Source organism: Cataglyphis hispanica, chromosome 17, assembly GCF_021464435.1.
Source record: "Cataglyphis hispanica isolate Lineage 1 chromosome 17, ULB_Chis1_1.0, whole genome shotgun sequence".
NCBI lineage: Eukaryota > Metazoa > Arthropoda > Insecta > Hymenoptera > Formicidae > Cataglyphis > Cataglyphis hispanica.
Window position 1 is genome coordinate 2,087,209 of NC_065970.1, and position 27,963 is coordinate 2,115,171.

At 37.7% G+C, this 27,963-nt stretch overlaps 1 long non-coding RNA gene across 1 annotated transcript in view; it reads right to left on the bottom strand.

The window, feature by feature from the left end:
• The window catches only part of LOC126855937 (uncharacterized), a 202,518-nt gene that overhangs the window by 166,766 nt on the left and 7,789 nt on the right, over nt 1-27,963 (bottom strand). Inside the window, exon 2 of the long non-coding RNA XR_007688306.1 lies at nt 10,637-10,810. This is a non-coding gene — a long non-coding RNA (uncharacterized LOC126855937). The remainder of the gene's footprint in view (nt 1-10,636; nt 10,811-27,963) is intronic.

Here is a 27,963-nt window from a genome sequence, read left to right on the forward strand (position 1 = left end):
AAGAATGGTGTCGATAGTTCTCGTCCGTTTCCTCGTCGCTCCTAACCCGGAAAGCTCGCTTTGGCGCGTCTCTCTCTCTCTCTCTCGACTTCGGATATTAAAACTCTTCGTGGGACGCGCGCCCTACGTCCGCGTGACGAGACGTATAGATACGGAGTGTATGTTGCGAGCAAACGAACGAACTCCATACGACCATGTCACATTCGATCACCCGAGTCAAGTGGCATAAACGATGATGCATGCGTCGCCAAATGACAGCGTATGTCCCGCTCCGTCGAACGATTACGGCCGCTTCTCTCGCGGTCGGATCTTCTCGTCATCGTCGTTCTCCTCTTCTTCCTTCTTCACCTCACGGCTTCGTACATCCCATGATTTCTTTGACCTCCCACCACGACCTCCAATCTCGAAACGAACCACACAGCGGGCCGCATCGTCGCCGATATGTCGCCGTTGATCGAAGGAGAGAATTCCTCGGGGATAAATGCGGCTATAAATCGCGCGGAACGAATACAGAATGGAGGCGGAGTAGGGTAATCGGGATGATGTTCCTTTTTGCTCCGCGAGTAAGAGCGATCGATGTACGAGAGGAATTTTGTGCTGTGTAATCAACCGAACAATATGCCGTATCACTAAGCTGCTGCGCCAAAGAATGCCAAAATTTAACACTTTGTTTCGCCGATCGATACAAAACTTGCGCTTATCTACAAACACGATGCAATTACTGCGAGTTTTAATTTAAAAAATCTCTATATAAAAATATACGCGATCTATTAAAAGAGAGGAAACTATCATCAAAGAACAAATTTGATTTTTAAGCATAAAAGAATCATTCTTGTTCTTTCCGCATATTTTCTTAACGTTCGTGATGGGATTGCAATCGAGCAATAGAGATTATCTAATCAAATATCATGTTCGCGAGGATTAATTGGACCAACAGAACCGCGCCCCGATTTCACATCGACCAGCGTAAAACTCTACAAACATTTGATGAAACAGAGGAAATTTGCGAGAAAACAATCCGTCGAGATGGACAAAGCTGTAGGATGTGGAAGGAGCCAACCGTCGTTCATTGTCGAAGACTCGAGACCGAGCATATACCATAAGCATATTTTCAGCGGATGGGTTTAGGTAGCATAGGTTATCCGGTTGGTCCATTGGTCAGCAGAGGTTAGTTGACCGCCCCGGACCGGTTCCCGTTGCTCGTATAAAATAGTGGCTGGCCGCGCTCCAACCTCATACGTTAGTTCCGTTCATACGTAACCTACCTGCCAACTTATCCGCCACCTCACCCCCGGCATCCACCTATCAGTGTGCGCGCCACACTATCGCACACGTACGTACCAAGTTTTCTTCACGAGCTCCGTGCATAGAATCGCGATTTCCACCTTTACCTCCCCGTGCACGAACCCGCCCCGACTCTCCGGCACTATCGTCCTCTCCTCCGCCGCTACATCCCCCGATGTGTGTGCACACGCGAAAACTCACTTCTCGGTAGAGTCAGCTTGTGATCTATCGACGTTTAAGGCGATCTTTCACGCCGCGTTGTCTATCCGTGGCTATAACTGCGATAACTAACTCACTTCCATTACATAAATTATCTGTTCGTTAATTTCAAGTGCCCCGAGTGTATTTTGATACGTTCGCATAAAACTTTGCTGATATTCATTCATTTGGATGGTTGCGATGATCGAGATATTTTCCGAGTTTCGAGTTTGAATTTAATATAACACTGGGCGGTCAATGTATGATTATTGCGATGCAACGTTTTGTTATTCATAGAAATATAAAGAGTAACAGTGTACGTACTCGTAAATTAAAATATATAAATTTATTTAATCATGATTATGATCAAACTTACAATTGATTTAAAATGACTTGATTGTATCTCGATTTATCAAGTAATCATGTATCCCACATCATTAACATGAAACATGTGAAAGCAATAAAAAAATAACATTAAAAAGATGATATGTTAAAAAATAATTAGTCTCGATGTAAACACCGGTTCTGATCGATGCGATGATCTGTCAGATCTGTCAAATCTCGTTTTTCACACTGTAACACATTGCTCCTCTGCTATCCATCCGGCAATTTTATTATTCCGCGTTCTTCGTTATCTCGCATCGTGTACCGTGTTTCGTCACGTTCAAATGCACAGATTAACGAGAGATAAATTCGATCAAAGAGGAACTAAAACGTAGACATAAAGATTTATACAGAGTAAAGTATACGCGTTGAATAAATCGAAATTTGGAAAACAAACGCGAGTGATTTCCTAGCATGACATTGAAGCGCGCCGATTTTTTAGGTTCGACGATTTCGAAGTTCCTGTCATTGTTCACTTCAATGTGCAGTTATGTCGAAAGCGTTGTTCGCAAATCGTTGCGTCGAGTAGTTTCGTTTAACGTCATTGAATTTTATCTGTGGTACGTAAATATAATGCGAGTAGAATTACACGGCTATGTGCGGTTTCGTGGAAATGTTCTAGCCGCGCGTTACGATGCAACGCGCTGTGATTGCCATGTTTCGGTGTTGAATTTTCAAACGTGCCACCAGTTAGTGTGCTTGCGTGTCGAAACTGTCGGTGCAATTTCGGCCAAGAAAATCCAATCAAAATGGTTAATTTATTTATTTATTCGATATGAATTGCGCGGCGATAAAATAATTTCCACTGATTTTTCATTCCCGGATATTCATTAATCAATTAAATCAAAACCACAATTATACAGATCTGTAAAAAAACGCTGCAAACATTCTATCAAAATGATATAGGTATTCTATTTCATACACGTTATCACGACTTAAATTTAATAACAATATGTTACTTTTAATTAAATTATCAATAAATTTAATTAATTTATATATCTATAATAATAACATCTCTCTATTCCATTCGAAAGACTTTTTTTAGCATGTTTATGGCATCTTTAAAATCCCATTGTGGGCCGAATTATAAAGAGTGTCGTTAGTAAGCAGCTTTTTCGCGCAGATGGAGAAACTTTTGCGAAAGAAATACAATCGAACGACCAACTGCAGGGGATGCCACCATTAGAATTCGTTCGGGAATACGGGGATGCGGGGAACGATTCACATGGTATATGGCCGCTGACCGACCAACAAAGAGGCAAGTGCGCTGTGCTCGTGACGTTTATCATATTTTATTGCCTTTGCAAGCGGGCCCCATTGTGCGTTCGTCTGTTTTGTTTCCGGTTATAATTTGGTCAGCGCTCTAACACGCCACCCTTCCTGTTATTGTCCTCGATCGACTTGTCAATAAAGTCCGTGTACTATCATTTTTTATTTCACGGCCTTCAAACATTAATCACCTAGACAATTACTGTATCGTTCATTCAAATTTTCCAAAGCCCTTCGAATCCACGCATCCTGCGGCGAAAATCTAATTATCAAGATTCTTTATTGATTGTGTCGCAATATGCGTTACAAAGTTTAATAATTTCACGCGTCGAAACATATGTAAATGTTCCCACGATAAAACGCCGTCCCTTACAACGAGAAAATTGCCGAACAAATTAATGTGGCGCAAAGGTCGCCCCGATGTGCAACGTGACATGGGAAAAACGGCGTGTTATGGATAATAATATATCAAAGAACATAAAGCCGGACAGGAGAGTCCTCCTTCCTCCCTTTCGTAACAACGACAAGGTGCGACCGAATAGAAAACAATCGCATCGGTTCATTACACGCGCTAATGGATCGGTCAGTCGGCTTGGTGTAGCTTTAAACGATTCGATTTTCTTGCAACGCCCATGTTTTAGTTTTAAAATGCATTTGTGAATGTTGACAGCGAGAAAGGAAAGATGAAGGGGAAAGTCAGCTGGTTATGTCATCGTTATTTTTTCTCATCTCACCATGCGGCTCGATTAACGTTTCTTCAATTTATTTTTAAATCAATTCGAGATTTCCCCAGTAGTCATGCATAGAGATCCATCTTATTATTCCAATATTATTTCCTTATCGAATTTCTCTGTTTTCTTGATACAGCTCGTACGGCAAGTGCGATTATATAATAATACTGTTTTTCCACGAAGTTCTCATTCGTATTTTTCCGGGTTCAATATGCATCGCAATTTTGCCGGTTAACATTGCGGATGCGAATAATAATATTCAATTTAACTGATTCATTACCGAGACTTGTTTATGAATTGTTTATGAATTGTTCTCCATTATAAAAATTAACCATTACAACTTTTGATTTACCGAGTGTAAGTTTTATAAAAGCTTTAAACAAACAGATGTTTGTTGATAGAGCATTAAAAATTTAACAATCGTATATAGAAGTTGAGACAAATTAATCAAATACTAAAATATAATATACTAAAATGTATATACTATGAAATATATATTATAAAATTAATATTTATAATCATTATTTATTCATTATTAATTCAATTAACCAACTCCGCTAGACGTTATTATATCAAAAATTTAATATTCGCGACAAAAAGTATGTAAACTATTTATGATATCTAATTAATTTTTATTAAGAACATGCAACATGTAATTAATTAAATAACGAAAACAAAATTTTTAGCAAAGATATGTCAAAATTTATATTATTGTTTCATGTTTATTTATAATTGCCACACTAATCAGAAATATGGATTAAGACATTCAGCTTACAATTAGTTTCCTTCTCTTTTTATTAATTCGTCTCGAGCTTTCAGTCAATGACGCGTAGCCGCTTTTTCCCTCGTTTCTTCCTTACCCTGAACGCTGTACGCGAGCGAGGGACAGGCGAAAAGAGAGAAGGTCAAGGCATAAACCGATGACGACAGCGAGCGCATGTTGCTAGCGAAATAACATTGGACGAAACGAGCGCGGGGGCCGTCGAGCAGAACCGGGCGAATGTTTTCCCGGTTTGATTAAAATCAGAAATGATTTATTCCCGGGCTCTCCGATCCCTCCTCTCCTCCATCGTTTCTCTCACGCCGACATCGCGTCCTCCGGCACTAGATTCCTATTTCCATCCAGAGAACCTCGATCCTCGTCTCGCGAGTGAATCTATTACCTGCAGTTTCTAGATCACATCCCGGCAGCAAACCCCCTCTTTCCCCTCCCTTCCTTTTTCCGCCCTCTCGCCTTCCATTCGTTTTCGATGCACCCATCGCCGAAGCATGAATCGGTCAGTCGTATTTACTGGCCGTTTCGAGTTCGGTGGTCGCACCCCTCACTATTGCACGACGAATCGTTTCTCCACGCTTCTCGTTTTTCTCCTTTCGATTCACCCTTTTTGCCCTTTTTGCCCTGTTCCGATGTTTTGCGATTTCTCGTTTATACCTGTTGACAGACTCGTTCGCGATAACGAGATCGTGGCACAGTTATAGACTTTTCCAATCAAGCTGCCCTAATGTCGGCTCGATGACGTCCGCATGCACCGGATAGCTTCTCGGATGGTTGATAGCAATTTATTGCTATCGCCTGACAACGCATATGGACGACTATTTTTCCTCGCAAATTTACTTCGACGAACCATAGCGGCACGAGTGTGTCGTTTAAATCGACCGATATATAAAAAATATATTCAGCTAACGGCCATATAAAACTACAAATTTCGCAAAAATAATAATGACTATTTGAATATACAATAAAACTGTATTAAATATTTCTTCCTTTGTTTAAAAAAAAAAAAAATTGTTTTTCAAACTATTCTTTAAATACATAAAATTGTTTTTTCATGCATGCCGCGAGAAATCACGAAGCTCTCTTGCTTTAGATAAAACAAAAGTTTCAATCGAGATATCGTGCGTTAGAAAAGCGCGGCTAATCCACGATATTTTAATAAGCGACTAAAACAATGGACCACTGGCGATGTTGCTCGCGTTGCTCGAAGATTACTTCGAACTATCTTGCGTTACTATCGAAAAGTTTCTCACCTTTTGGTTTATGCAGCAGCGTACTCTATCATACGTTACCTCTGTTCTCGTCGTCTTCTTCTTGGGTAGGCGAGAGGCTTTTGGCTTTGCGCATGCCTTATTCAACGTTTCGTTGGATATTTATGGAATTTAAATGTTTTTAAATCGATACACCGAGCCAAGCCTTAACGCGCGCGACGTGCTGCTTTCGCCCTTTACGACCCGGATAAGCGTCACTACTATCTTCGATGCGCGCTTAAGCATATATAAAAGATGGTAATGGGCCAGTAGCTGGCTTGACAATCATCGTTATTAACGCAAACAATTCACGAGATTAAGGAATCCCGATTAAGCGATGACACACTTAAATTAAAACAAAATATTCGCCCGTATTTTATGTTATAAACGACGTATAAAAAATAGCAGTATGATAATAAGGCCCCGAAAGATTCACTCGACAAACAGAATTTAGTGGGAAAAAGAAAAAGTTTTTGCGTGATATATTTGCATACGTCATATCTCGCGGACGACATCTTTTTACAGAAAATTCTGATCTTCCCATCCTGCCTCCCTTTATGCAAATGACGTATATGAGATACGTACATCTACATAACTCTCTCTCTCCCTCTTTCCATGGAATAAAAGAGCTTCGACGTTTTCCATATAGGTTTGGGGTTCCCTTGGTATCGTAATTCTGGCACTAATCACCGAGGTTTCTTGTAACCAACGAGTGTTCTTTTTCATCAGGCGACTATTCTCCTGCGGAAACTCGTGGAATTTCGCCTAATTAGCCAGGTTCGCGACGGCTTCCGGGTAACTCAACATTTTATATCACTTGCGTGCAGAAAAAAAAAGAGGTATTCCCACCCTCTCGAAACAATACCTCGCTTGGAATATGTTACTGCGGGTTACAAGTTTGCGTGCTCTAACAAGGTCCATGTTTATATCCATTCGGTCAGGTCGAGTTTTGCGGCAGTCGATCGTGCGATCGTTAATTATTTTTACAAAATCGTTAGACCGTGTTTCCTCTGCTTAAAGACAAGTTCGCCTGTGTCCGAGAGTAGCTCGTTTTAAATGTCAGCCGGTTTTTACTAATAAGAATAATATAAAATCAATGAATTTGCTCTGTGAAGATAAAAATGAAATTAACTACTATGGGATACAAATTGTTATAGTAATTTTAAATAAATATAATATTCACTCTGTACATAATGTGTTACAATATATATATATATATATATATATATATATATATATATATATGTATATATTGTATTTAATAAAAATAAGTTTGAAAAATTACTGCACGTGCATTTTAATTTAATTTCCAAGTATTTTAATTTAATTGCAATGTAATATGATAACATTCTATGATTATAAAAGATCTTGATAGAAAAGATAGTGTCGAGCAAATCCTCGCATACCACGCAGTGAATTAAACAATCGTGTTAACACCTGTTGATACGTTATCGCGGGTGACGCCGTCTACATCCGGATGTATCCGAAAAACAGCCACACACTCGTCAAGTTTGCTTTCTGAAGTGCGCGATGGATAGATAAAGAGAGAGAGAGAGAGAGAGAGAGAGAGAGAGAAGAGGGAGAGGGAAAGGGGAGAGGTGATCCACAGTGGAATCTATTTCCGGCGCATTCCCGTGCTCCAGAGGACCGACAATTTTTCCATTTTCTCGCAGCAATCAGAGATCGGGGGTGCTTGCGACATTCGACCTTCGGCTTTCACGTTCTTTCAGCCATGCCGGCTCGCTTCTCCCGGCGCGATTGTCGGTGATTTTGCGAACCCGATTGAGCGCCCATTCTTTCACTTCGCCTTTCTTCCCACCCATCCCGTCGCCTCGAGATGTTTCCATCCCTTTCGCCTGCCTGCTTTCCGCTTCCTTTCTTCGACTACGACGCGTTTCTTTTCAATAGATATTACGCCATCTCCCGAGTCTCGATCGCGGGAACTGAGAAATTCAGAGCGACCCAACAATTCGCAAGATTTTTCTACTGGTTGCTTTCGTACTTCCGCCATTCCAAACCGGCCCGGCTTTCCCTCTCTCCTCTCTTTGCCGTTCACTCATCTCCACGTGGAGAATAGCAAAGGACAACGATGCCAGCGAGAATTTTGTGATCACGTTGAGAGAAAGAAGAAGAGAGGGAAATCATTCTCGCGGTAATCGATAATCGAGAATATCCTCGTCGCCATGCAGTCGATATGAAAAACGCTCTTTCCGGAGCAAAACTTTATTCACACGCATATACATATAGAGCTGCTGCCGCAGATATATTTTATGATTCCATAAAAGTACGCTGTCGTAATAAATTTGAATGTTAATACAATTTGTCACTTCAATTGGAGCATCTTCGTTCAAATTATTGAGAAATCCTGAGTATAATATATATATAAATTAAGCCACAAGAATCCTAAATATTAGAAAAGATTAAAAGAAATTATAGAAATTCCATTATTTATTAAAATAACACTTAATGCTTGCAATAATATTATATTGTGTTTTAATTGAATAACTTAAGTACTAATTAATGCAAAATAAATTGCATATACAATTTATTGTTATGAGAAATGACAATTTAAAAAATTTTATGAGATCGCATTTCCCTCTCCCTTGATTTCAAATATGCGACAAAAATACAGTTTATTCTTATATGATGATTTTAGATATGTATAATGAAGAATATCGGCGGAAGTCATAGCGCAGAATATTGCTGACAATTGAACATTTATCGAAGCCGATCGGTGGTTGCGCACGATATACCATATTGTGCCGATCGATCGATATAATGATCCGATAAATCCCCCTACGCGTCAACACATTAGAGCATATCCATAATGTGCTTCGCGATCTATTGACTCGTGCACGCATAATGGGGTCCCTGCGCACAGTGCGTGGCGGAGGAGGGTGCTCGCGCGGATGCATTAATGTGTGCCTGAACGTCTTAGGATAATCTACATCAAGACCGTACGGCGATGCAGCTGCAACAGACGTCTGACCGCGCCATTGTTTTCGTCTTAGACGAGTCGCGATCGATAATTAATTGCTCCTTCCGGCGTTAAACAGCCCGGTCTGACGTTGTACGTATATTTCATAACGTTCGCGTTTGTATATCGGCGTACAAAATAGCACGTTCACGAATTTATTAAATCTATGCTATTAGATTAAAGTCATGCGGATGACATAAGGTAAATCTGCAAACACTCGCGGGTTAATATAATTATAAGCTCAAGCGGCAATAATTGAAACCAAGAAAATAGATTTGCGCTCGCGGTGCTTGTTAACGGATGTTGGTGAATTTACTGGTTTCTGAATCGGCGGCGAGCCGCATTCTCGTTCTTTGAATTACAGTCCCGCATTAATTATGATTTCATCCAGTCAATTCGCGATACTAATTATCGGAGATAATGAGAAATGAATTAATTAATCGATGGACTTCCCCCCCCTTTCCTTTCGCCCTCATTGTCCGCGCCAATTCGCCCGTGGCATTCATGCAGCATCCGTGCTGTTGCGAGCGATGCAACGGCATCATTCGAATCCGCCATCGGGATGTCGAATGCGACATCGGAGAGTCCGAAGGGCAAGTTTTTCACACCCGAGTAATTTCGGATCTCGTTCTGCCGGATAGAGCCCGGGGTACGACTTTTATTGCTAATACAATCAACCAGGCTGATCGAGAAACATTCACGATTGAAGGAACCGCGGGGAAGGGGATTAGCCTGTCGATCGTATACACGGACGGATACGCGCAAACGACGAATTAAATCGAGAGAACAAGTTAAGGCAGAAGAACTATTCGTCACGAGAGGTGCACGGATGGTAAAACACATCCGTGGAATTGCGGAGGAGGGGGAGAGAAAAGAGAATATATTCGAGGACACAATTGTAGTTTTATGCAAGGAGTGATCGTTAATCAATCAGCGTCTCCGTGTTGGACCACGAGATCGATGCACAATCCTCACAACCGAAAGAGCGAGAATGATCCAGGAAAAAAAGAAGAGATGGGAAGAGGAGCGATAAATATCCTTTTTGTTGGCGCCCTTACAGCGTCCTGTTGAACGCTTGGCGATCAGTTTCCAAGTAATGCGCATTGAGAAAAAGCAATCTCTCTCTTTCGGAATTTTCGTTGCAGTTTAGTTTGTAAGAATCTTTTTTTCTAGATTCAAATTTTTTAAATCTTTCTTATACGTATAAAATGGAAAAAGGAAAATATATATAAATTTTATATCTACATACATATCATATTGATATATCAACGTATGTATTAATAGCCAATTATAAACGACTGTATAAGCAAGGACTGAGAGATAATAACGTTTAAAACGCGCACAATGCAAATTTTATTTTTATGTTCATTCCATTTTCATATTCAATAACGTTACGTTATTCAGTACGTAAGCCACCTGATTCAACAAATGATTGCATTTTCCGCGGCAGAGTTAAATCTTTTCGACTTATTCAAAATTTCGCATGAATATTAAGCGCCGTTATTCCGATAACGGACAGTGTATCATCTAATCGCCGGTGGATACTAATTACGCGACTTGATCTCGCAAAATCCCCATTATCTTCTATCCCCCTAAGCTATACTAAATTACGACGCGTTCGATAATATTCTCTTTTGATAGAGCGCTCCGAATATCGTCTCTTCAAGAGGGGCTTCTTTTATAATCAATAGCCACCGAAAAAGCAGCTGCTGAGGAAGAAAAATCTCTGCCGTTTCTTTAAGGGATGTTCATTATTAATATGACTCACCCCAATTCCTCCTTACGCCGTCACCCCTAGCAACTCTCCACTTTAATGATGGCGTTTATAATGGCACCCAGCACTTACGTTCCAAAGAACGTTCGCCACTAGTACGGAGGTAAACTGTTACGCGAATTCAATTACTTACAGTCGAAAGTTTGAATCAATTGACTGCTTACTCACCTGAAACAAGAAAGAATTGAAAAATTAGTCAATTATTTATTTCACAAAAAATAAAATTCGTTTCATGTAAAATGATAAAAAAAAAAGAAAGGGAATATAAGCTGACTTATAAGATTACTATATAATAAATGTGCACACATTCTAGGAATAAATCATATGCATGGTTAAATAAAATAATAAGCGTATTATAATATGAAATAGTTAAATAATTTCTTGTTAACTTTTTAACTTGTTTAACTTTTTGTTAAACAAGTAGTAATTATAAATAATTTGCAATTATTATATATTCTCAATGCATCAATTAATTAGAATACTGATTATGAGATCTAGAGTGTGTTTGTATATTATATGTACATAAAATTGTCGAGATTTGTCAATGTTATATTAATCTGTTGGATTATCATTTTTTTATGTTGTATTGAATCTTACAAGTGTAACCTTATTATCAAAAATTTATTTTAATTATATAAGAGAAATATAAAATGAGAATATAATAATTATTAATATATATATATCGCTTATCATAATAATCTGATCAATGAAACTTATCATTTGATTTGACTCTCTCTCTCTCTCTCTCTCTCTCTCTCTCTCTCTCTGGTAATCATAACAAGTTTTATGCTTAATCATAATTGCGCAAACAATCAATTTTTTTTTAAATTTGCTTCCAAAAAATAAATTTGATACGATCAAATTATCGCATTAAATAAATTCATTTCCATGATGTTTCCTAGTAATAATTGCGGTACTTAATTTTCTTTTTAACGCAAGTCGTTGTGCTCTAATTTGAATTAGTCTTGCTATATAAACGCGACAGTACGGCAAAGAGAAAGAGAGAGAGAGAGAGACCGGTGCCCGCACACGATATCCTATCAGCGCGAGCTTAATAGCGTTGATATTAACTAAGCAAACGGCCAAATAGAGTCATATCAGCATTGGACGCGTGTGACGCGAGTGTGCATGGTGGTGCGCACATTAAAGTTACTATGGACATGGCATACAACGTAATGTATTACGTGTTAAAAGATAAAATGTTTGAGTATGGTCTATTATATCTCGTAATTACACAAATATTGCTAGCTGCGCGATAATTTAATGTATCGAAGAGATTAATTTATCGTAACACACGGAGTTCAAATCGGGAACAAAATGCGAAACGCAAATCAATTTTTTTTTTTTTAAACTCATTACAATCAAACAGAAAGTAGCTTATTGACTTTCTTTCATTACGCGTTACATAAAAGCGACCGTACGATATTCAAATTTTTTTCAATCAACCGTCAATGGCAAAACGCAGTGTGTGTCAAGATGTGATTTAACTGCAAGTCAATTTTCATGGAAAACGGTAAATTTTCTTCTCGCTATTGAAAAATATGAGATATAAATCAAGCGAGAGAGAAAACGATCGAAGTCAACGAGCAAGAAAATATATGTAAATCGTGTATATTTTATATGTACATTCAACTTTTTGTTTTCCGATTGATTTACAGAATATCATATGTTATATTTATCGATTCTTTTATAATAAATTTATAAACTATTTTAATAGTTTATAAATATATGTATCAAATTAAATTGTAAAAAATGTTTGAAGCAAAATAAAATTAGCTTATTGGAGATACAAAAAACACTAAAACCGCTTCTATAACTTCATTCAGTAAAAACAGTCATGAAATATTAAAAAAAATAAAATTTTTCTCATCTCCGTGATAAAGATAACCCATTGCTGTAAAAGTCGCAATTTTATCGTGATTATGGAAATGAATGTGTGGCGCTACAATAATAAGGATACGAAGCTTTAATTCCAGGCGGAACAATTTCACTTTGCGTTCGTGCTCTTCTCAAATGTGAAATCGACGCGAAGAGTTCCATAGAGTCGGATAGAAGAGGAAAAGAGGAGGCGATTTTGCGCGGCTCGTAAATCGTGGGCGGATAATCCTGACGGGGGCTTGCTGCTTGTGCATATATATATATATATATATATATGCGTGTGTATATGTTCACACAGCAAACTGTAGCCACGATTAAAAAATTACAGAGAAGAACAGGTCGGTGAAAAGTAAATGATGAATTTATTCACATTTGCTTGCTTGAAATTTAATGGCAATTAGCGTATTTTTTATTCTTTCTTTTTTTTATATCTCCAGTTTAAATTACGATATTATATAAGTTACGATAAGGAAACATTTTAACGATCGCTTGTTATTACATTATTCTTGCTATTATGCTTCAATTTATTATTTTTATATTGAAAGTATTCCCCCTTCGATATGCCTTGAAAGACGAAACGGAGAAGAAAATAATTCTGTGTAATGGCAAATTTGTGTTTCCTTTTTTCATAGTCCAGTAGCTTTCATAAGATTGATAATAACGCGCGATTCCTTGTCGTTTGAAAATACTTATTAAAGTGCTACCGTCGCCGTTTCTTAAAATCTCGTCCGCTCTCACTGCGCGTTTTGTTCCACTCTAATAAGGTATTTTAATTGGCGGTTGTTTATTATGTCCGATCTTGGGGCTTGCGCTTTTGCATCGTGACGCGATACCAGGTCTTTCACTCCCGCTACTTCTCAGCGATAGAAGAGAGGTTCACGGGGGAGAAAGCAAGAGAGAACGAACGAGCACCTCTTTTAAAAGATGTTCGGCTACCATAATGCTCGCGCTACTATACACAACGGTGCGCCAAGAGAAGACACCGCTGCTCGTTTCTTACGCCGGTCATCGAAGGGTCACAGCCAGATACTAGCCGGGTTCTGTGTTGTGTCTTGCGCCCGATTAATTGCATACCCGTTAAGATTTATCGGATCGGAAAAGAGGAAAAGAGCAGCCGCCGCCAAGCCGAGACGCTATTCTGGTAATCGTTATTTATCGTGGTAATTGCCCAATGCCGATTACTAATTGCTTCTGCCTGTTGGCTTGTTCTTAAATGATTCGAAAATCGTTCTGTCGATGAGAATGTCAAAAAGTACGTAACTAGTCTTGTTAATGGTAACAAAGATATCCGTTTACGCTGCTATCGTCTTACCAAGTAAAGATCGATTATTCTTCATTATTAGATAATTTTTCGTAATTTCTCGTGTATCATGATTATTTAAGACACAAATAATTAAATTTTTATATTAAATTAATTAATTAAGTTTCATATTTCAAAGAAACAATCTATTACATAAAATATATTTATAGAGAGATAAAAGTATTAAAATAATATAATCTCTATTTCAGGAGGAATTTCTTTTTCAAGGAATTAGTCGGCTAATATTATATTTTTCAATATTTATCCCGTGCGGTCCTAGTCCCTTAATTAATATTTCCATTAACTAAATTAAATAATACGCAAGGCTAATATTAAATTTACATACGTCACGACGCGAAGGGATAAACTTGTTTATCGTCAGTAACGTGATGAATGTATCACGCTGCTGCGCGCGCGTGTCGGCTTAATTAATACTCTTTCGGAAATCATAATTACCGGCGGAAAATTCTATCTCGAAATATCACCGGGAATGACGGGACGGTCCCCGTTTCAATGACGAATTTTGCCCATCCCTTCGTCACGGCGCTAGTAAATAATGCAGACTCTGAAAGTAATCCCCGGAGGGTTGAAACTTTCCAAAATGAAGTTCGAAAGCCACGCCATAGGACTGCGGCTACAGGGGCGCATATTTGAGTAGCCATTAACGGCTTTAGCTTCGTTGCTTGTCAGCCGATAAAAGTTCTCGCCGCGTCTCTTTTCGATCTCGCGCGGATGTGTGGTGTGTGTCCTCTCCGTTTTCCTCGTTCAAAAATATCCAAAGCATGAAATTGTTGGAATGGATTATTATTATACCTATCATTTCTAAAAAAATGATATATAACTAGATGGTGACAGGGGGTGGATTCGAGTAACAAATATTAAAATCTAATTTATGATGAATAATTTATCAATTTGGATCATCATATGTTCTCTCCTGTACTGACGATGTAAACATAATGTTCTTGTAATAAATACGGAATATTCATAAATCTTTCTATTTAAATCATAAATGTTAAGATCGTATTTCAGTCACAAAAATAGCAGATGATGTTGTTTCCATCGCTATAAAGAATTCGACACTTTCACGGTTTCACGCAAATCGTGAATGTCCGAGAAACGTCAACTTCTGATGCGATATATTATCACTCGCTATCGTGTCCTTTTGGTAATCCTGCAGGGAATCGACTGGATATCAATAATTATGAAATATTGGCTGCCTGTCACACGCCAGCCTCTCCCAACCTGCCGTCGTTCGATCTGTCCTGCAGAGCTCGCTGGCAGGGATGGCAACGACGGGAGAGGGGGAAGGGTATAAATGCGTTAAATTATAACAAAGAGGAAAAGAGACGAAGCGCGAAATATAATAGAGGATAGCGGGTCGCGCGCTGTGCATTACTGATCAGCCGACCCTTAATGGAATATGACAGGTTTTAACACGCATCCACCCGTCTCCGTATCGCGGCATATGAATTTTCACGTGAACTGGATATGCGGTAAACTGGCGAATGCTTTACCGGAGATTCGCGGGAAAAAAAAATATATACGCCCCGCATATCGTTACGCGCCTCATGGATGAAAAATAATACTATTATTGTGGTTTCGCGCGCATTCCCGCGCGTTGCAATATTAAAATAATACTAGGCGGAGTATATAAACCGAGCGAGGATATTGTCATTATTGTGACGTTATCAATCTCGTTTCGAGAAGCGTCGCAAAATCTGTAAATGCACGCGTCGCATTTACCTAATGAAATTCATAGACGAGGAAAGAGAGAAATTTTTCTGCGAAAAGCTTTTTGTTTGGTCGGACGGTCAAGGCGCGATGGTCGTAAATCCGATTGTCACGTACGCCAAAAAAAAAAGCAAACAAACTTTCTAAAGCTTTATCATTGTCTATATTGTATGAACACTCCGTATATCACAAGCTTCGGTTGCACCGACGTTTTCGTCATGTGAGAAAGAGAGCTTGATCGCAAATTAGATTAAACTTTGATAGTTAAAACTAGAGTTTCGTCCGTGTGATCTAGTGATTAAAATTTGGAATAGCCCGCTATATATCTGTGTTTGCATCCAAATTCTCGTATCTCATCCTGGATTTAGCGGACACAGAACACGTAACTATCCTTGTATCAACTTTGATTATGATGTGGATTAACAGCTAAATAGCGATGTGCTCCCGTGAGATATTAACGCAATTCAAACTATCTCGTGCAATTCTTCCACGTTGAATACAAAGGAATGTTTTCGATATACATGATGCCCTTTTACTCAATAAGTTATAAATTACATCTTGCATATTAAATTTCATTACGAGAAAATTCGTAAAGTTTACTCGCTTTATCTTTAATATTGGTCGAGATGAAGCGGCACAAACAGAGGAGGAAGTAATAACGTCGGCACATTCGATATCAAGATCGAAGTACGAACTCGACGGAGCGGGCTATCGGACGCCTCGTCGCGATCAATCTTCCGTTTAAAATCGCAAAAATAAACGGGCGTGCCCGTCCATAGCGGGTAGAGTATTGGTTTTCGATTTTATTTTTCTTTCGACATCAGAGGAATGCATGCCGTCGGGCGTCTCGCCAGGTAAATTGGCCACAGCAAATTAACGGTCTTATCACACGCTTGCGCATTTCTTCAACGTCAGAAATAATTTACGTCTCTTATATTGGAGAATTTTATAGCGCAACAAAAATTGCAGCGAAAATAGCAACGTATATTGATTCTACAATTAGAGATATTTAAGCTGAATTAATTAATTATAAACTATTAATTTATTCGAGCCAAAATATCCTTTAATAAGTAGAATACGTAGATAATTTTTGCATATATCTCGTCATGTATCTAAAATATTCATTAATTTAATATGCTATTGAATTATTATGCCTTTACATGACCCACACAAAAATTGTCCATGTACTATGCTTATTAAAAGATATTTTCCGATTCGTAGTATTTCATTAAAATAATGGAAAAAGAAAAAAAAAAGATAATTACATTAAAAATAAAAAATATTTAATTCTCATAATCACAACGTTCAGAATCCTACGGAGATTGTGCTGTATCAAATATTGTAATTTGCTAAAGTCATCCAATATATAAACGATTGGTTGCGGTTCTGACATGGGTCGGCAACTAGACATATGCGTGACTATCGCCATCGACTGAATTGACCAGAGGGGAGACTACTCACATAAAGTCTTGTAAAGTTCGTGCCCCTTTTCCACGTGCATATAATTCGAATATGAATCATTTCCTCCTTCTACCTTTCGTCACTTTCGTTTTCTCTACAACGGCATTATTAAAATTGAATGATAAGCCAAAGTCAAAATGTACGCAAATATTATATCGACGGTAAATTGATATTCTCGGTAAATTGGGCTCGGACATACTGTAAAAAAAAAAAAAACATAACGCGTTTTCGTTTTATCATCCCGCATGTGAATTAAAGACTAATAATTACAGACGCGACTCGTGATTATCATCCGTTGCATCGCGAAACTTGATCGAGACAAATGTTCGAAACAATTCGTCAGGATTCTTAACTGGAACACCTACAAATGCACGCGAATTTCCTGTAATAAAGTGGATTTTTACCGCCACTGTGCAAATAGTGCAAATTGGCCGGTCACATCATCCGGGCAAGTTTCCGTCGCGTATTGCTTTCGATTCTCGTTTCTCGTTACACGATTGAATTTCGAAGTCGATTGTAGGTACTTGATTTTCAATTACTAGCATTACCAAAGGTATTTCATTTCTATATTTAACTTCTCAGCGCGCTCGTTCCACAAACGTCACGTCCCTCATGCATAATTTTTGAAATGATAAATGTAATTAAATGTAATTAAAAATATTTTTCGTCATTAAAAAAAAAAAAAAATGCCAAATGTTTTTTCCTCATTATCTTTTTTTTTATTTATTAACAGACTCTTCCAGTATTTCCATCTCTCCGTCATATTTTCATTAATATTATCCTTTAAGTACTGTCGACATGATCAGACTGGTTGGGGGAGGCGGAAGGAGGCGAACAATTACGACGAACATTGCGAGAAGCTAGACGACCTAATCTCCGCATTAACCACAGCCGCGGTAATGAGAAAACTAAACGTACGTTGATCCCCCTTCTCTCCACTATTTATGCGCCACATTAACACACGCAGCCGTAAAAGCAGACTTATTTGGAACGCCATGCATGTGAAATTAAACCATTATATGAATGCAAAAGTTTTATCCAAGATCCCGTTTCTTAAAAATATTTTCCGAGAATTTATAAAAGTATTACCAAAAGTTGTATGTTACGAGAAATATCGCAATAATGAGAGAAATTGACGATGGATTCACAGGCGGCGCGAAGGAAACCGCAAAGCAGAAACGCGAAGATTAAAATGTTCAAATGTTACGTGGTTAACTGTACACACCTTTCTGGATATTAGAAACACAGCTGTACTATTCTAATGATTTTTACTCTAATAACGCGTTATCCACTTAGAATGCGAAATTAACTCACGAAGAATCGATTTCTCTTTAGCATGTTTCGTTCGCAGAATGTCTTGTGTGCTCGCAACATTAAATTCGTATAACAAAAATTGATTCTTTGAAAGTTAAAAGAACAATAAAGATGAAAAACCGATATAAAATCGAACAATACATTTTGTTGCAAGTCTTGACTACGATATAATTGTTGAGATGAAATATGGAACATATATACAGGATCCAAACATTCCGGTCAGACTTTAAGATTTTTTAGGAAATTTAATTTTGAAAAGTTTCCTATAAACTTGGGTAGAAAAATGCTTCCTTAAAAAGTTAGCGTTTAAAAACCTTTAAAATCACGAATATTTTATACATTTTTACAAATATCAAGAAAAGTATGTGTTCTTTCACAAAAAGTACCGAAACAAAAGATGTAGAGAATTAAATTATCTTCCAAATAAGATCGAAATGATTGTAGTTGACGTTCCATAGGTTTTGAGAATTTTTTAAAAAACTCAATCTTTTAATGTCATTTGAAAGTTGTTTATAAAAAAACTTTTTGTTCAAAATTTGTCCTATAAAATCTCAAAGTCTGACCATTTGAGCTCACTCTGTATACAAGCGAAATGTTAAATATTTTAAACTATAGATCCAATATTTAATAAACAACTAATAGATCACGGAGTTTATCATTCTGTTAAATACAATCTACGAATCGACGATTTTATTGCGCGTTCTCAAATTATATTTAGATCGTCGAAAAGTTGATCGATAAATTAGACAAAATATATTTAATTTTAAGTATTTTTAAATAATTATTGCCTACAGAGTGAGAGAGAGAGATTTATATATTAATTATAAATTATCAAATAAATATTAATTATAAATTATATCAAATTTCCCGATTTGTCGCGATCGCGTTTAGAAAAGTAATTTTCGGACGAAACGTCTCGCACTATTATTATACATTACCGTTCGAGTGTCGCCGTACGAATGATAAGGCCATAAGAGACACATAAACAATAGCGCGCTAATGTTTATGCCGCCAAGGCCATATACCATGTGTTATTGATAATTCGCAACCGAAAATATTTTACATACTATAATGTATACCCAAACATTCCTGTCGGACTTTAAGCATAAAATAACCGTGATTGCAGAGATTTTAGGGCGTTAACTTTTTAAGGAAGCATTTTTCGATCCATGTTTATAGGAAGAGCTTTTTGTTCAGAATTTTTCCTATAAAATCTTAAAATTTGAGCTTACCCTGTATAAGAGAAAATTGCAATTGAAATAAATTGTAAAAATAATTATTGACATTTATTTGAAACTATAATCATAAATTAACAATTTACGCTAGTTCAATTGGTTTCATTTAAACATTGGCGTAACATGCTTTATTAATTTGATAATTCTCCTATCTATCTTGATCGTAATGGAGAAGACCCCAAACGTATTATAGAATAATTTAGTTGTCTCCTATATAAAGCCTGTTATAAGCTGCATACACCAACATGTATATACATGTAATCAAACTACTTGGGCCGTTTTTCTGAAAACGTGAATATTACAGCGGGCGCGACAGGATTTCGTTCAAGATTACGTCGTCGATTAATTGACTTCTGCTAACGAAGGGATTAATATCCGATAAGACGGTATATAGAGGAACTATCTCTTTGGACGGAGCCCCTCGCGATGAAATCTCAACGGATCGCTGGGCGAGACACCGAAAGACCAATTAATTCGCGTTTCGCGGGGAGGTCGATTACTCCTATAAAGACTTTAGGGGCGGGAAAAGCCGACCGTCCTATCCTAATTGGCCAATTTTCGCCGCTTAACATCCAATTTATTACTATCTTCAAGATCTTCCGGCGACGTCGAAGGCGGCGGAAGAGGACCGAGGCGAAAACCTCTTTCGAGGGTATAATCCGATCATCAAGTCGATAGGTTGTGATGTGGATGGAGAGAGTGGCAGGTAGGTCGGCCACGGATAAGATGCGAGAGAGATGCTTCGGGGAAATGCTAATTAAAATTATTTCGTGGGTAATCCGTTCCCCCCCCCCCTTTTCTTGTCAACCACGATCGAAAAGATTTTTGATACTTGTTCGCACAAGTTGACGTCTTCTCCGTGATGTTTATCTATTTTTTAATGCATCTTTTAAAATGTAGTAGTTTAAATAACGTATAATTTCTGTAATTATCAATAAAAAAAAAATAATGTAGAAGTCACAAAACAAACGACAATTATTTATCTTTTACTGAAATGTCAATCAATAAGCAGAAGTAATTATTGTTATCAATCATCAATTAAAAGTGCCTCGGACATTATTGACAGAGACAATTTACTATTAACGCAGCTGGGAAGATACGGAAACAATGGTGTGATATATTGATATATTCGTACAACGGCAAGCAGATGGCAACTAACGAGCATACTAATCCCGAGCCCTTGCAATCCTCCCTAATGCCGTACGATATAGGAAGTTTGATGCTTTTGACGTTTACGTGCTCAATATTTAGCAATAGTGACAGACTAATCATTCTTCTGTAAAAGCTCAGATAATCTTTCTAATTGGGACCGGATCATGACAGTCCTTTCATAATGATCATCGGATATGCTGTTTTGTTGTGTGTTTGTTTTACGCGTATATAAACCTATATAATTTATAATTTATTCACATATAAACTTTGTTATCGTGTCTATGACTCAACCCTCATATCATTTAAGAGCGAAAAAGAAAACGCACAAAAAAGGCAGAAAAAGTAATGGAAAAGATCATCAGTAATTCAAATATTCATTAAACATTCTTATTACGGCGAATATTTCGTATGTAGACATTAATATTCAATAAAAATATAAATATAAATATTTATGAAAAATTGATAAAGAACGACATATTGTACAGATATCTTTATCAATTATTATTATAGCGATTGCAAGTGTCCGATGGAGTGATGCTATCACTATGATTGGCATGTTGCTTAAAGAAACAGTTTGTGATCACTCAGCAAATTTGATTCGTTCAACGTCTCTGTCTGCTGTATCGACAAATGGATCGTCAATGCAATCTACAATGCGTCGCGCATTTTGATCATGAGATAATTCCTACGGGTACGTGCGGATGAGCGGATACGACATAGCTGGCCTCCAGGATATTACAGTATGGTCCGGTAAAGGAATTGGATTTCGCGTAATGCCCGGACACCGGAGAGAGCGCCGACGATAGAACGAGATAGTTGATGAGGCGCCGGGCGGAAGGAAGCAAGGGACCTAATCCAATTCGATGCGAGTTCTCGCCCACTTGATATCGCATAACAAGGGTTGGATGGCGGAACAATTTGAATACGGAATAAGATTATCGTTAGGGCAATTAATTAATACAATCCAAGTATCCAAGTATCTAAGTATTTGTGGGGGGCATACGAATTATAAGGATTATTCCGGATTTACAAATTTACAATCGAATAATGTCACATATAACAATTGCATAATAAATCTAACTCTAGATATTTAAATATAATTTTGAGATTAAAAAATCAGAAAATATTCTTTAGAGAGAAAGAGAGCTGTATGTATGCATTTTTTATCAAATGTAGAATTAAGATTGTTAAATTTTCAGAGAGATTATTAAATTTTTCTCAATTAAAAAAAAAATATGTTTTGATGTAAAAAGCGTAAAGGACAATAATCTATCATCGAAACTACAAGTCAAGCATCATGCAAAATTATGTTATTATGTCGATGGCGTGCCATTTTTTTTCGATGAAATCCAATTTAGCGAGGGTGGTGGGTTATAATTCATCTTGTGCGCGACAGTGGCCGTTGTCTCAATTTCTCAAAACACCAACATCCATCTTCGCGGCGAGGAACTCCTTGTTCGCGCTACGTGTATTCACCTTGCGTGACTAACTTTACCGCCGCGGTCCAACATAATCGCTCTGAAAGTCCTGAGTAATGTGCAAACTTCCATTAAGTCATTGCGTCATAAGAGCCTAGATTCTACGCTGTAGCGAGGAGTAACGTCGTCGTCGTCGTCGTCGAGGTACTAGAAACGCGCAAGAGAAAAAGTTCTTCTCGCCGGAACCGATATTTCCTTAAACACGTGCTCTCGTCCATGTGTCGAAAATTTACTGAAAACTTGCACCATCAAAACTTAGAACGTAAAAGCAATCATTTTTGATCGCAATCACTGATCTCGGTTTCGGCATAAAGTTTAATAAAACTATGTTCATTTATTCTATTTGTCTCGTCTTTCATAAGTACTCGGAATTCATAACATTTATCCTGAACAAATTATATTACGATTGTTATACTTCTGCAGCTCAAATACAGTTACGCGAGATAGCGTATTTGCCTTGTCTATATATCCTTGACCTCATGAACTGCTCTAATGCATCAGCGTTATTGCAGGAAAAATATTATATGCTTGATTATCATTGTAATCCTTTCAATTTACAATGATTAAAGGACGAATAATTCATGTAAGCAATAATAATTGTAAAAGACATTTTACAAAATTAAATTTATTTAATGCGAAAATGCTGTGTTATAAGTGCATTTTAAATAATCATTCACGAGTAAGTAGAGATAGATGCATTTACGAGAAACTTTGCGCTCGAGCGGACGCGGCAACAACGATGCAGTCAGCATCATAGAGCGGCGGATGCAGCTGGCACATGTTCGCGTTGCCGAGATGCATCATCGTTGCGATGCTCCTCACCTCCTCATATCCGCGACATGCACTTAAGCGCCGTCGTGAGCATCGGCCACGCTACCGCATTGTGTCTCTCGGTTGTATCCACGCCGCGAGAAACACATGGGTCTTATCTGTGGGCCTAATCCCCGCCGCATTGAGGCGCGCAACCCCCTCATTATCCTTACATTTATTACCCGCCGGCTTAAGGACTCGGCGATGCGATCGACACGTGCGGACAACGTAGAAAGAGCGGATAGCATTCGCGCGCCGCCGGCAGTGCCACGGCTTGTTAACATTCTTCACGCTGTAGGCGCGGATACCGCGTCCTTGGACGGATCCTTCCACGGCCCTCTTTTCCCATCGCTGATTGTCGCTGCCGCCTTCAAACTCGCGAACGCGAGAAAGAGTGGCATGGCAATGCACGAAGACGAAAAAGCAGCTTCGGCTTGCATATATCCGATTATATATTCCCCTGCCCGTGGCGCGACTCGAGCGAAGACTTTATCGCAAATGAGAAATTTATGCTCGCGGTAAGTTCATAGGCATCAAATATGCAATGTGTAAGAAATCTGCTTTATCGAAGACAACGATGTCGGTGCAATATTTGGCGTTGCAAAGTTCCTTGTCTCATTACAATGACTGTCTTAATTATTTTTTAATGTGGCTTGTCATTCATAGTAAATTAATATTCATATAATGTATCGCGCTAATAAATAAATTATTCTGTTATGTACGTTCATTTAAAATAGACTAAGACTTTTATGGACTTTAACTCGCAATTTAATCTACCTGATAATACTTTTTAACATATAATAGAAGATAAGATCTCTATTATTAAGATCAAGAAACAAGCACATTTCATTTTAATCTTATTCGGCAAAATTTATGGCAGGTTATGCTACTTAAACAAAATATATTATTTTCTTTTGCATTTTAGTAGCAAATTTTGCAATAACATGTCTGTTATAATTAGCGACAAAACGAAAATCGATCGTGGAACGGTCGACAATTCACGGGAGGCGCGGCGGAAACGTCATACGTGTACAAGCGAGCTAGCATGCAGAGAGCTCTCCGCAGCATTTGTTCGTCCATAAAACCAATCGTAATTGACAATAACGATCCATTAAAACACCAAAACGCGCGGCTGCTCGACGGATCCGCCGCGGCGATCGCCAGCGAACCGCAACGGACCTATAATATGCGTGTTCTCCGTGTTATCGGTACACCCTGAGATGAATTTGAAAAAAATCTCACCCATCGATTTTTTTTCAGCTACCTATAACGAACGACGCACGCGGCGCCGGCTCGCTAGCACGCAAACGATTTAATTATTTTAAAGGCAACGAGCGCGTTTACCTTGCCTGTGTATACGCGGTTGGCAAAACACATGCGCGCGTGCGTCGCGAAGTGGAATATCGCACTGCTGATAAAAAAACTGTGTGAATCATTTCCTCCGGTTTTTAAATCCTCGTGCGCGAGAGGTGGTTCGCGAAAGGCGGAAAGGACGGGGTAAGCGCTACAATTTCATCTCGTTAAGCTCTGGATTCGCAGCGGCAACGATTTCCCATTTTCCGCCTTGACTCCTGCGCGAATGCCGAGTATAAATTTGTTATGACGATTTTCATAAATCCCTGTACGATCCAGATTCAATGTAAAAAAGTCGATCAAGCGATTTCTCTCCGTATTTTTCCACAGTAATATCTTATTTATTAATTATATATTTATTCAATTTGTTAATCTCTTAACGCATTAATCGCTTAGCGAACAATATTTATAGAGAGCAAGTCTAAAATCATAACTTTTTCATAAATCGACTAAAAAGAAGCATTCTTTCAACAAAAAATTCCTTATATAAAAGTAATCGAAAATGTACATTATAATTTTTTTTTTATTTCAAGCATTGTTTCCAAAAAAATTAATTTTAAAAATTGGAATGATAATAACATATATATTTCCTTATCATTAATAATATATATTGCATGTGTGTGATTAATAATATATTTTTAAACTAGAATGACTTCTCTAAATCATCTTACCGTATCACAATTGTATTACAATTTTAAGGATGCACTCTATATACGTTGTTTTGCATTCATAATAAAATATTATCTAGAAAAATCTCAACATTAATGAGAAATTAATGAAACAATCTCATTATTTTTTTTTTCAACTGCAAACAGCTAAACGGCGACCGATTTAATCCCGCGATAACTTTTATCGACATCCCGGAGCGATAAATGCGATCGAGCTTTGGTATCGTGCCAGACAGGTGTATGCCAAGGGAGACGTCGGAAAGCCACGCGACGCGACGTGGCTCTCGCGTGGTTTACGAGCGTCGTTACACGTCATGCCGCCTAATCACAACTTCCGCGATATTAAGTGTATAGGTTCTGTTCGCCCATTTCCGCCGGAGAAGGTGTGTCCACGCCACCGTAACTCCTCGTCAGACATATATAGTATATAACTCAACCGGCAAGTCACTAAAAACGCAATAAAATCGCCACCACGTTTATCGTACCGCCGCTATGATGCACTCGCATATGAAAAAAAAAATAGAATAAATTCTAAATAAATTTCTTATAAAATATAATTAATTTTTTTGGATGATAAACAATTTTTTTGTAGTGTTTTTTTTTATATAAAAAAAACATTTCGACGATTCATATCAATTATTGCTAACTCTTGTCACATCTTGTTAAGATTACGTTTCTCATATTTTTGCGGAAAATGTACTCATAAAATTTATTTTAAATTTAACATTTTTCATAAAAATATGCAAGATTTTATGATATATATCTGCATAATATGATCATAATTTGCAAATATGTGCTCCTTTACATTTCGCAATAATGACTATCAATCGTTTATGTTATAGATCGGCGCGTTAACGGTCTCTCCTATTTCTTTATGAATATATTTGCTAATATTACATTTTATTGCGGCTTGAGGCACAAATTTGATCATCTCAGCTCCACCGCTCGGGGCATGATTCTGTAAGCGTGAGCCTGGCCGAATATCCGATATTATCGAATTATCAACGCTCTCGTTTATAGCTCAAAATACCAATTTCATGCCCTTAACGTAGCGAACTCGATGCGAATAATTCGCGGTCCCAATGCACCTGTCTCGTTGATAATAATAATTTTTCACTCATTCTTTTGCATGTAAACGCTCGATATCATCGTGGATTAAAAAAGACGTTTCACATCGTTAATATCAATCTTTCGATTACGATGCATGGCAAATCAATGAAACGTGTGTACGTTATGCAAAATAACTCATATTATCGAATTATATGTGTAGCAGAATTTGTGATAGAAATAGGAATTAGTCCACAATGTTCGTTTCGTTCATGTTCATGCAGACGTTACGGGTTTGCTGCTTTTAATGCTCTTATGAATATCATTAATGGCTTCATCTATTCAAATAGTTTTCAGACTGTGATTATCAACAGATAATTTGCGTTCTAAGATCGTTTACTATAATTATTCCTACATTTTTTTCACATGCATTAATAAATTTCACTCATTATTTGCATATTCCTGTATTTTAATATATAAATTAATTTAATAATTTAATGCAGCAAAAGTATCATTTTCATTTCGTATCATGTAAATTAAAAAAATTACTAATCTGTCTCTTTTTATGCAATATTGCGTTAACGCATCGCATATTTCCTGATATAACTGCTCAATATTTGCATTATTTGCAAAGAAGAAAAAATTTTCTGAATCACGTTTCTCCCACGGTAAAAATCATATATAATAATATCCTCAAATACTGGATGTTATAAATTCCGCTAATCCGAATTTCGAGTTTGGACACGGCGTGTCTGCCGTGCAGAACGGAGGCAAATTCGTATATTGCATGCGAAGGGTCGTGATATCCGGTTGCCGAAGATGAGACGCGCACGCGAGAAACGAGAGCTGTAACAGGAAAACAGCGCTTCTGCCATGCATCGATACGTCGTACGTGCGTGAGTAGCCCTGTCGAAGGGTTCCGAAGGGACGATCGGCTAAAAGCTGAAATCGAATACGAAGCACGAGGGCTAAGCTAACTTAAAGGAGCGCACGGTAGCTGATAGATTATAGAGAAAGGCTTCATCTTTCTTTGCCGCCTGCTGTTAAAGACCGTATTATACATTTTATAATTTTAACACAAATCTCTTTTTGGGTCGCGCGAAAATTTAATCGCCAAAGCCACGGAATGTTGAATTTAACTAATCTCGTCTCGTTTTTATTAGTTTTTCAACACTTTTCGAAAACTTACATCGTAATGGGAGAGCTTACGTTTAAATCGAGTGCGCAGAGTTTATACACAATTATGATAATTTCTTATAAGTTCTTTTTATTTGTACAGACAGTTTGTTAAATGTGTATATGTGTGTGTGTGTGTGTGTGTGTGTGTGTGTGTGTGAATAAATTGGCAAGATATTTCCCGTGCGCGTAAAACATGCAAATAATGCATGCTGTACTCGCTGCACACATATTCCCGCATTATGATCGATCGGTAAACGAGCTATCGGAAAATCGTTCGTTACATTTTCGTTGACCCAAAGCTCGAACGTGTTTGTTTAATTAAAATTATGCAAGTATGATAATTTATGAAAATTCGCGTAGCGCGTATGGGATGCGTCGTCACTTGGGCACCATTTGTGGACTCGATACAAAATTAATGAGGCGAAATACGCGAGCACATGACTTTTCCAATGCCGCACCGTGTATTTTCGCATAGAATAATTATTTTATAAGATCTCACTGCACGAAATAATTGTAACCTTAATATTTATGTTAATATCAAAATTATATGACAGAGGAAATGTTTTATGAGAAATTATATGCAAAATATCTGCAAAATTTCCAATTTGATAATGTAAAAAGCATTGTCTCATTAAAATCAAATTTAAATGCTATTATTTTTATTATGTAGATACTTTCATTGATAAATTATATAACATTGTTGTCAATGCATATC